The sequence below is a fragment of the Salvia miltiorrhiza genome, chromosome 8 (genome assembly GCF_028751815.1).
Source record: "Salvia miltiorrhiza cultivar Shanhuang (shh) chromosome 8, IMPLAD_Smil_shh, whole genome shotgun sequence".
NCBI lineage: Eukaryota > Viridiplantae > Streptophyta > Magnoliopsida > Lamiales > Lamiaceae > Salvia > Salvia miltiorrhiza.
This window is the reverse complement of record NC_080394.1, coordinates 11513799-11523897: the sequence shown is the minus strand read 5'-3', so window position 1 is coordinate 11523897 and position 10099 is coordinate 11513799. Positions and strand designations below refer to the sequence as shown.

Below are 10099 nucleotides of genomic sequence, written 5' to 3'. Positions count from 1 at the left end.
AATACACTAGTTTATGATAATAATGTGTAATAGTATGATATGTGGTTAGCATATTCCATCTGTTCCAACTAGCTTGATCACTTTTTTTTCGTCACAAAATTTAAAAAGTTAGTGTTTAGTGTGTTAAGTGTGATAGATGAAAAAAATGAAGAAGTGAATAAAGAAAAAAAAATTCACATATAAAGAAAGTGGTCAAGTTAGTTGGGACAGCCCGAAAAAGAATAATGATCAAGTTAATTGGGACGAATAAAGTATAATTCAATATTGATTATGATTTGCTAATAAATATAGTGGTCAAATTTCATACTCCCTCCGTGTAACACCCCGCCTATTTATATTAAATTTAGAATTATTTTGAACTTAGATTAAGATGATTTATGCCGGAGAAATGAAAATGAGTTTATTCCAACAAAATTATTTTCAAAAGTTTTTTTTTAAAATTTAGTCTTTTGAATTTTTGTGCATTGCATAAATTGAATTATATGAATGTGATTAATTCTATATGCTAATATTATTTTTAATACTACATGATTTAATTTATGTTAGGCTTTAATTATTTAAATGTGTTGGGCTTTGACAAATATTTATTTGGGCCTTAGTTTTTTTTTTATTGAAATGATATTCTATAAATACCAAAGCCCAAAAGCCCACACCAACCTCCTCATTTGTACCACAGCCATGAACAGTGTGTTTCACCATGCCTCTACAATTGCTACACTATTCACACCATGCGCCCACTCCTACAAGTCATACAAAATCCCCTAATCTCAGGGATTTTGGGTAAATTTTTCAACGTCTCACCTCCCTCTTTTCAATCCTTCACGCATGCTTCTACTTTCTATTATTCGTCATTGCTCCTATAAAATATCATCCTCATTCATCTTCTCTCCTTACCACAACAACACAACTTCTACGGTAAAGAATTCTTCTTGTTTATTCATGTCTCAATCTTCTCATTCATTTTCTAATATCAGCAGATTTCTTTCATATGCAGAGAAAATCATCAAATATCTGCCATTTTTACAGAAACCACCGAACAGAATTCATACAAAAAGGTTTCACCTTTCAATTCCTCTACTTATTCATTCATGCTCAACATCACAGTACGAATAAAACCAACAATTGTGGGAGTTTTGAACTTCAAAAGCTGTAAAGATGCAAACTTTTTCATTCCAAAACTTTAATGTTTTTTTTACAATGAAGAGAATCAAAAATAGAAGGGTGAAGAAGCTTATGATGTTGAGTATGTGTGCTTGCTGTGTGTGAGTCGAAATCAGGGGGGAGGGCAGGCGGCGGCCGGCGGTGGCTCCGCGCCACTGTTGACCGGAGTGTGCAGAGAGAGAGAGAGAGGGTGAGAAGGGCGGCGGTGGTTAGCTCCTACTGATGCGGCCGCCGGATCTGTGAACAGGGGAGGATTGAGAGAGAGACGAGGGAGGTGGAGGGCGCGGCGGCAGTCCGTTTCTCCTGCTTCTGTCGGCCGATTTGAGTGAGGAGGGAGGGAGTTCAGGCGGCGGCGGCTGGTCTGGTGCAGTCGTCGGAGGGAGTTCTGGGTCCGGTGCGATAGAGGGCGAGTGATGGGGGCGGAATCCGAGAGAGTGAGAGGGAAGTGGAGACGCGGAGGTGAGACGGCGCGCCGGTGTGGCGGCGCCGCTCTTGGCCGGACAGAGAGAGGAGACAGAGAACCGAGAGGGAGAAAAGGGGAAGGAGAGTTGGGGGGGTGCGGCTATGGGTGTGTGCGTGTGTTTGTGTTAGTGTGTGTTGTGTGTGTGTTTTAAAGAAGAAGAAAGAATATGGGTTGGGCCCAATTTTGGGCCGATTTAAATGACTGGGCCGATTTTATTTCATTTGGGCTGTGTGTTATTTTCATAAAATGAACTTTTTACTTATTTGTTTGGCCCAAAATGATATGATTCCATTCATATAATTGCATAATTATATTTGACTAATTAAACTCTAATAGAGTTTGATTAATTATATTAAAGGTGATTTGCATAATATTATTATTTTATGCATATTTATTGAGTGTAATTATTTATTATATGATTTAAAGCATGAAAGAAATTTGCATTAAACATTTTGCAAATAAAACAACGATTGTTTTAATTGGTTTATATTTATAAATCCAATTATTAAAGTAAATCGAGTAAGGATATTGTTGGTGTCCTTAACTCAAGAATTTCAGTTTTCAAATATTTATTTATTAAATTTTGAAAACCCGGCTAAGTGAATCATAGAATGTTAAGCACTTTACTAAGACTTAAGATTAGATTCAGGAGACCTATTAAGATTATAGATTTCTTGTAGGCTTTGTGGATCGTGAGGACTTGCGCAACTATTCCGATTCAGAGATTAGATAAACGACAGGCATTGCCTATTCAGGTGGGCTTATTTTTCAAATGTATGCTTGAGTTATTAAGCTCTAAATATTTCATGAATTGAAAACTGTTTATCCAATAAATATTTTTGTGCGCTCTGTTATGTTTAAGGCTCGCAATTCATGGATCGATCGAGGTTCTCTTATGACCTAACACGTTGTTTGAGAATTGTGTACACTTGTTAGTTGTTTCGGTGGGTTGATCTCCATCGGGCACTAATTCATGTAAGAGGCGTTATAAGGGTGCTTGGTTGGATGTGTTCCGGAGCATGTATCATGTAAGGCCTGCCCGGGTAGCGTCCCGAGGTCAATTCAACTTGTCTGAGTTACGTCCTCAGGGCAAGTGTCATGGGAGAAAGCGATACGTCGGTGGCTAAAAGGTCCGGTATCACAGCGAGTAACTAAACAGAGTGTGACAATGGCGCGCTAATACTTTAACATGCTTAGAAGTTATTTTTGTTTTAAAACCTTCTAAGTTATGTCATGAATGATTGGATAAACTGCTCTTACGAATTGTGAAATGTTTTAAAAGTTGCAGCCCACTAAGTACATTAGTACTTAGCCCAAATATTTTCAAATATTTTTCAGGTTGATGGCTGGTGCTGACGGGGAGAGCTGAGGCTAGGGTTCAACTCCGTGTTTTGACTTCCGCTGTAGTACTAGCCTTTATTTGTCTTTCGTTTCCTTGACTTAAGACTTTTATGTTATGACTCTAAATGATATCTTTTGATGAGCTTAGACTCTTGACTCTTACGTATTTCGATTAATGAATGTTGGTTATCCGAGGCATGAAACTAAACTTGTGATCCTGAAGTTGTTATGTTTGTCGATGGATTAGTATCGTTTGGATATCTGTCTTTTTTCATCCAAAGGGGCGAAGCCCGTTTATCATCCCATTATTCGTATTTTACAAGGTTTTTCCCTTGTTCATTTCAATGATTTAGTTGCACCTCAGTTATAATTATTCCTTCAGAAATTGGGGTGTGAGAGAATGGTATCAGAGCATAAGTTTTCTTTCATGTCTCTGATAACCATAAGCTTCTAACATCGAGTCTAGATTAGTATCTCTAGACTTCTAAGAAAAAAATTGTTGACCCTCAGCTCGCCGTCACACTGCCGCAACGAAAAGGTACGATTTAAAAGTTTCAATGATTTTAAATGCTTTCAAGTTTTCAAGAAGTGCGCGCTTTCAATGAATGATGTTATATGAATTGCTTATCGCTTTCATATTGTTATTTTGAGTCTCCGACTCATATAACCAATCTATGTATGTCGTGTTTGGGACTACCCGAGCCCTTAACGAATCAATGAATTTATGATCGAGTTAGATTTCCTAAATCTTTCCGACTTGAGAAAAGTTTTCATGAAAGGGACATGCACTGTCCAAATGTTTTTAAGGTTTCAAAAGAAACAAATGATTGAATGAATGAAAGGTTTTATGTTATCGCTGTAGGTTTTCACAGCCTATACGATTTGAATGATAAGTCCTCTTATAAACCGTTCGAGTACTACCTAAGGATACTTTAGAAATGTTAGTCGTGATAGCTCCGCTTGATCGATTTAAGTAAGGAATGATAAGATATCAACGTTTAACATAGATATGTTACAACGTAGAAGCAATGTCATGAGATCAAGGATCCACTTAAGTTAAGATTTGTTTCTACATAGAACTAGTCTTTCACATGGTTACACCATAGAAGCGATATATCTTGTATATATCTATGAATGTATGTATGCAGAAGAAGTCTCACTGATGTGTTGATATCGTCCGTAAACCAGAATGGAAGACGCACCAAGAGGACGCGGTAGGGGACGAGGACGTGGTCGTGGTCGCGGACGCGGCAGGGGATTCTTCCATGAAGAGCCAATCCAACAAGTAGCACCAAATCGTACTGCTGAAGAGAAGTTTCGCAAGGAAAAACCTCCAACGTTTGACGGGCTGGGCGATCCAACAGACGCCGAAAAATGGGTTAGGGCTATAGAGCGTATCTTTAACTACATCCGTTGCGATGACGAAGACAAAGTAACTTGTGCAACCTACCAATTGGTGGACGAAGCCGATTTCTGGTGGGAATCAGTGAGACGCACAATGACTGAGGAACAGTGGGAAAATTTCACTTGGGAAGATTTTAAGACTGTGTTGTATGAGAAGTACATACCAGGATGCTATAGACAGAAGAAGCAGAATGAGTTCTGGAATCTGAAGCAGAGGGCGTGGACAGTGACTGAGTACGATAGAGCCTTCAATCAGCTATCAAGATATGCTCCGACGCTGGTGGACACTGATGAGAAGCGTGCAGAAAAATTTAGAAACGGATTGCGTCATGAGATAGCGATTTCTTTAGCAAGTCAAGGAGGTCTCACCTACGCGCAAACATTGAGCAGAGCCCTCACCATTGAATCACTGCTGCCAAGAGAGAAAGGAAAAGCTCCCGGACAGTCTGGATTTGTACCACCTCAAGATAATAGTAAAGGAAAAAGGAGATGGAATGAGGAAACTGTGGGGAACTCTGGAAATGGAAGTGGGAAGAAACCATGGGTTGCTAATCAAAATCCGAATCAGCATCAGAACGAACAGTCGCAAGCGATAACTCCACCACCTTGCCCAAAGTGTCGGAAACCCCATTTAGGGGAATGCATGAAAGGAACGAATGTTTGTTATTACTGCGGAGAAACAGGGCATTTTGCTTCAGCATGCCCAAAGAAAAGAGGGGGAGCGCCACAACAACAAAATCCCGGGAACCAACAGCGACAAAACCAAGGTCCTAGAGGAAATCAGGGGCAACCACAATACGCTAGGGCCTATGCCATTAACCAACACCAAGCAGCAGGAGATCACGGAAACATGGCAGGTACGATTAATGTTTTCGACATGTCGATTATAGCTCTATTCAATACTGGAGTATCCTATTATTTCATTTCATATGCTGCTTGTAAGATATTAGAATTGACGCCACAATCGTCCGTAATAACGTTAGAAATTAGTACAACTGACGATGAAAGACTGCTACTAAGGACGTCACCGCGAACTCAGAGCTCGATATAGGCGCTGAAACATTTAGACATACTTACATGTTATTCCTATGATAGAATTTGATGCAATCCTCGAATTGGTTGACTTACTCAAGTCAGCGCCACGATACTTTTAACAAGAGAAAAGATCCCTCTTCAATCTTCAGGAGAGGACGAGACAAGTTTCCACGACATAACGACGTACCATAGTTTGAGGAAAATTTTCTAGTTTGCTAAACGATATCGCGCTGTTAGGGAATTAAGTACGTATATGATTTAGTGCCGCACAAGAGTTGAGTGGAATGAAAGTCTAGTATCCAAACTAGATGACCCAGATATGCAATTTCGAGGACGAAATTTTTATAAGGAGGGAGGAATGTAACACCCCGCCTATTTATATTAAATTTAGAATTATTTTGAACTTAGATTAAGATGATTTATGCCGGAGAAATAAAAATGAGTTTATTCCAACAAAATTATTTTCAAAAGTTTTTTTTTTAAATTTAGTCTTTTGAATTTTTGTGCATTGCATAAATTGAATTATATGAATGTGATTAATTCTATATGCTAATATTATTTTTAATACTACATGATTTAATTTATGTTAGGCTTTAATTATTTAAATGTGTTGGGCTTTGACAAATATTTATTTGGGCCTTAGTTTTTTTTTATTGAAATGATATTCTATAAATACCAAAGCCCAAAAGCCCACACCAACCTCCTCATTTGTACCACAGCCATGAACAGTGTGTTTCACCATGCCTCTACAATTGCTACACTATTCACACCATGCGCCCACTCCTACAAGTCATACAAAATACCCTAATCTCAGGGATTTTGGGTAAATTTTTCAACGTCTCACCTCCCTCTTTTCAATCCTTCACGCATGCTTCTACTTTCTATTATTCGTCATTGCTCCTATAAAATATCATCCTCATTCATCTTCTCTCCTTACCACAACAACACAACTTCTACGGTAAAGAATTCTTCTTGTTTATTCAAGTCTCAATCTTCTCATTCATTTTCTAATATCAGCAGATTTCTTTCATATGCAGAGAAAACCATCAAATATCTGCCATTTTTACAGAAACCACCGAACAAAATTCATACAAAAAGGTTTCACCTTTCAATTCCTCTACTTATTCATTCATGCTCAACATCACAGTACGAATAAAACCAACAATTGTGGGAGTTTTGAACTTCAAAAGCTGTAAAGATGCAAACTTTTTCATTCCAAAACTTTAATGTTTTTTTTACAATGAAGAGAATCGAAAATAGAAGGGTGAAGAAGCTTATGATGTTGAGTATGTGTGCTTGCTGTGTGTGAGTCGAAATCAGGGGGGAGGGCAGGCGGCGGCCGGCGGTGGCTCCGCGCCACTGTTGACCGGAGTGTGCAGAGAGAGAGAGAGAGGGTGAGAAGGGCGGCGGTGGTTAGCTCCTACTGATGCGGCCGCCGGATCTGTGAACAGGGGAGGATTGAGAGAGAGACGAGGGAGGTGGAGGGCGCGGCGGCAGTCCGTTTCTCCTGCTTCTGTCGGCCGATTTGAGTGAGGAGGGAGGGAGTTCAGGCGGCGGCGGCTGGTCTGGTGCAGTCGTCGGAGGGAGTTCTGGGTCCGGTGCGATAGAGGGCGAGTGATGGGGGCGGAATCCGAGAGAGTGAGAGGGAAGTGGAGACGCGGAGGTGAGACGGCGCGCCGGTGTGGCGGCGCCGCTCTTGGCCGGACAGAGAGAGGAGACAAAGAACCGAGAGGGAGAAAAGGGGAAGGAGAGTTGGGGGGGTGCGGCTGTGGGTGTGTGCGTGTGTTTGTGTTAGTGTGTGTTGTGTGTGTGTTTTAAAGAAGAAGAAAGAATATGGGTTGGGCCCAATTTTGGGCCGATTTAAATGACTGGGCCGATTTTATTTCATTTGGGCTGTGTGTTATTTTCATAAAATGAACTTTTTACTTATTTGTTTGGCCCAAAATGATATGATTCCATTCATATAATTGCATAATTATATTTGACTAATTAAACTCTAATAGAGTTTGATTAATTATATTAAAGGTGATTTGCATAATATTATTATTTTATGCATATTTATTGAGTGTAATTATTTATTATATGATTTAAAGCATGAAAGAAATTTGCATTAAACATTTTGCAAATAAAACAACGATTGTTTTAATTGGTTTATATTTATAAATCCAATTATTAAAGTAAATCGAGTAAGGATATTGTTGGTGTCCTTAACTCAAGAATTTCAGTTTTCAAATATTTATTTATTAAATTTTGAAAACCCGGCTAAGTGAATCATAGAATGTTAAGCACTTTACTAAGACTTAAGATTAGATTCAGGAGACCTATTAAGATTATAGATTTCTTGTAGGCTTTGTGGATCGTGAGGACTTGCGCAACTATTCCGATTCAGAGATTAGATAAACGACAGGCATTGCCTATTCAGGTGGGCTTATTTTTCAAATGTATGCTTGAGTTATTAAGCTCTAAATGTTTCATGAATTGAAAACTGTTTATCCAATAAATATTTTTGTGCGCTCTGTTATGTTTAAGGCTCGCAATTCATGGATCGATCGAGGTTCTCTTATGACCTAACACGTTGTTTGAGAATTGTGTACACTTGTTAGTTGTTTCGGTGGGTTGATCTCCATCGGGCACTAATTCATGTAAGAGGCGTTATAAGGGTGCTTGGCTGGATGTGTTCCGGAGCATGTATCATGTAAGGCCTGCCCGGGTAGCGTCCCGAGGTCAATTCAACTTGTCTGAGTTACGTCCTCAGGGCAAGTGTCATGGGAGAAAGCGATACGTCGGTGGCTAAAAGGTCCGGTATCACAGCGAGTAACTAAACAGAGTGTGACAATGGCGCGCTAATAAAATGAAATACTTTAACATGCTTAGAAGTTATTTTTGTTTTAAAACCTTCTAAGTTATGTCATGAATGATTGGATAAACTGCTCTTACGAATTGTGAAATGTTTTAAAAGTTGCAGCCCACTAAGTACATTAGTACTTAGCCCAAATATTTTCAAATATTTTTCAGGTTGATGGCTGGTGCTGACGGGGAGAGCTGAGGCTAGGGTTCAACTCCGTGTTTTGACTTCCGCTGTAGTACTAGCCTTTATTTGTCTTTCGTTTCCTTGACTTAAGACTTTTATGTTATGACTCTAAATGATATCTTTTGATGAGCTTAGACTCTTGACTCTTACGTATTTCGATTAATGAATGTTGGTTATCCGAGGCATGAAACTAAACTTGTGATCCTGAAGTTGTTATGTTTGTCGATGGATTAGTATCGTTTGGATATCTGTCTTTCTTCATACAAAGGGGCGAAGCCCGTTTATCATCCCATTATTCGTATTTTACAAGGTTTTTCCCTTGTTCATTTCAATGATTTAGTTGCACCTCAGTTATAATTATTCCTTCAGAAATTGGGGTGTGACACTCCGTCCCAATAATGAAGACACACTTTCCTTAATGGGCTCTGTCCCAATAATGAAGACACATTTCTATATATGGAAATAATTAGGGCTTACCAATCATTAATTAATTTATCACTAATTAGAGTATAAAAGTCTAATAAAACCCTAAATCATTTATCCCTCTTTCAATATTCTCACTCATCCTCTCTCTCTCTGCTCTCTTGGCGCCGCCGCCCTGCCGGCGGTTTTCACCCTCATCGCGCCCTCTCTCCCTCATCACCGCCGCTGCCCTGCCGAGCCCTAGCCCCTCCCTCTTTCTCTCCGATTCTCCCTCAAACGGCGCCCCTTCCCACGCCCTTCCTCTGCCAGATCCGCCACCACCGCCCTTCCTCTCATTCTCCCAAAAACCCAGATCCGCCAAACCACCACCCTCAATTTCTAGGTTCGATTTGAGAGAGGAAGATAGTGGTGGATCTGGTTCTGGGGAGGTGGAGGCATCGCTCGAGATACGTCGGGTCTGAAACCGCGCTCATCTCTCTCTCTTCTCCTTCTTCGGCCGCCGCCTGCTTCTCCTTCTCCGTCCGACGGCGGCTCTGGGGCCGCGCCGCGACCGCCTTCCTTCTTCCCCTCGCATCTCTCTCTGTTCGATTTTTGGGTTCGATTTTGCAGGTTCGATTTTGGGTTTGATTTGGGGGTTGAATTTCTGAGGTGGTGGTGGTTGTCGTAGGCGGCGGTAGTGTCGATTTTGGGTATGAATTGGGGGTTGAATTTCTGAGGTGGCGGTGGTGTCGGAGGTGGCGGCGGTGGTTGTCGGAGGCGGCGGTAATGAATTCTGGACAAATTTTTTATTTAATTCATTTAAATTAATTAAAATTTTCGAAACTAATGAAATTACAAAAATTTAAAATTCAACTAAAACATTAAATAGAAATAAATAAATACACTAAATTAAAACTAATCAACTACACTAATAGAGGTGGTTCCCAACACTTTAATACCTAATATATCTCTCCTTAATCTCCGTGCCCAAATGAAGTGTGTCTTCATTATTGGGACGGAGGGAGTATAACCCAATTAATAAGATCTTTCAGCTTAACCAACTGATTCTGTATTACTTCAAATTATCGATCCTAAAATTAATTACATCTTGAGCTCATTTGGTCCAGATGATTATGGTGTATAATATGACACTTTAATATCTTGTTTGGTAATAACTAAGAAGTAATACGAAGCACAAGACCCTATATAAATTAAAAGCCCGAAAATATTATACTGATTTAAGGGATTCTGTATATCACCTA

The 10099-nt window shown here is 39.8% G+C and overlaps 2 long non-coding RNA genes across 2 annotated transcripts; both read left to right on the top strand.

Moving 5' to 3' along the window:
- The first annotated feature begins 1665 nt into the window (after positions 1 to 1665).
- LOC131000987 (uncharacterized) lies at positions 1666 to 3159 on the top strand. The gene is made up of 2 exons (XR_009093830.1): positions 1666 to 2379; positions 2963 to 3159. It is a non-coding gene; the product is annotated as an uncharacterized LOC131000987 (long non-coding RNA).
- Positions 3160 to 7190: 4031 nt separating this feature from the next.
- On the top strand, positions 7191 to 8640 carry LOC131000986 (uncharacterized). Its single transcript, XR_009093829.1, has 2 exons — positions 7191 to 7826; positions 8420 to 8640. It is a non-coding gene; the product is annotated as an uncharacterized LOC131000986 (long non-coding RNA).
- Positions 8641 to 10099: the final 1459 nt, after the last annotated feature.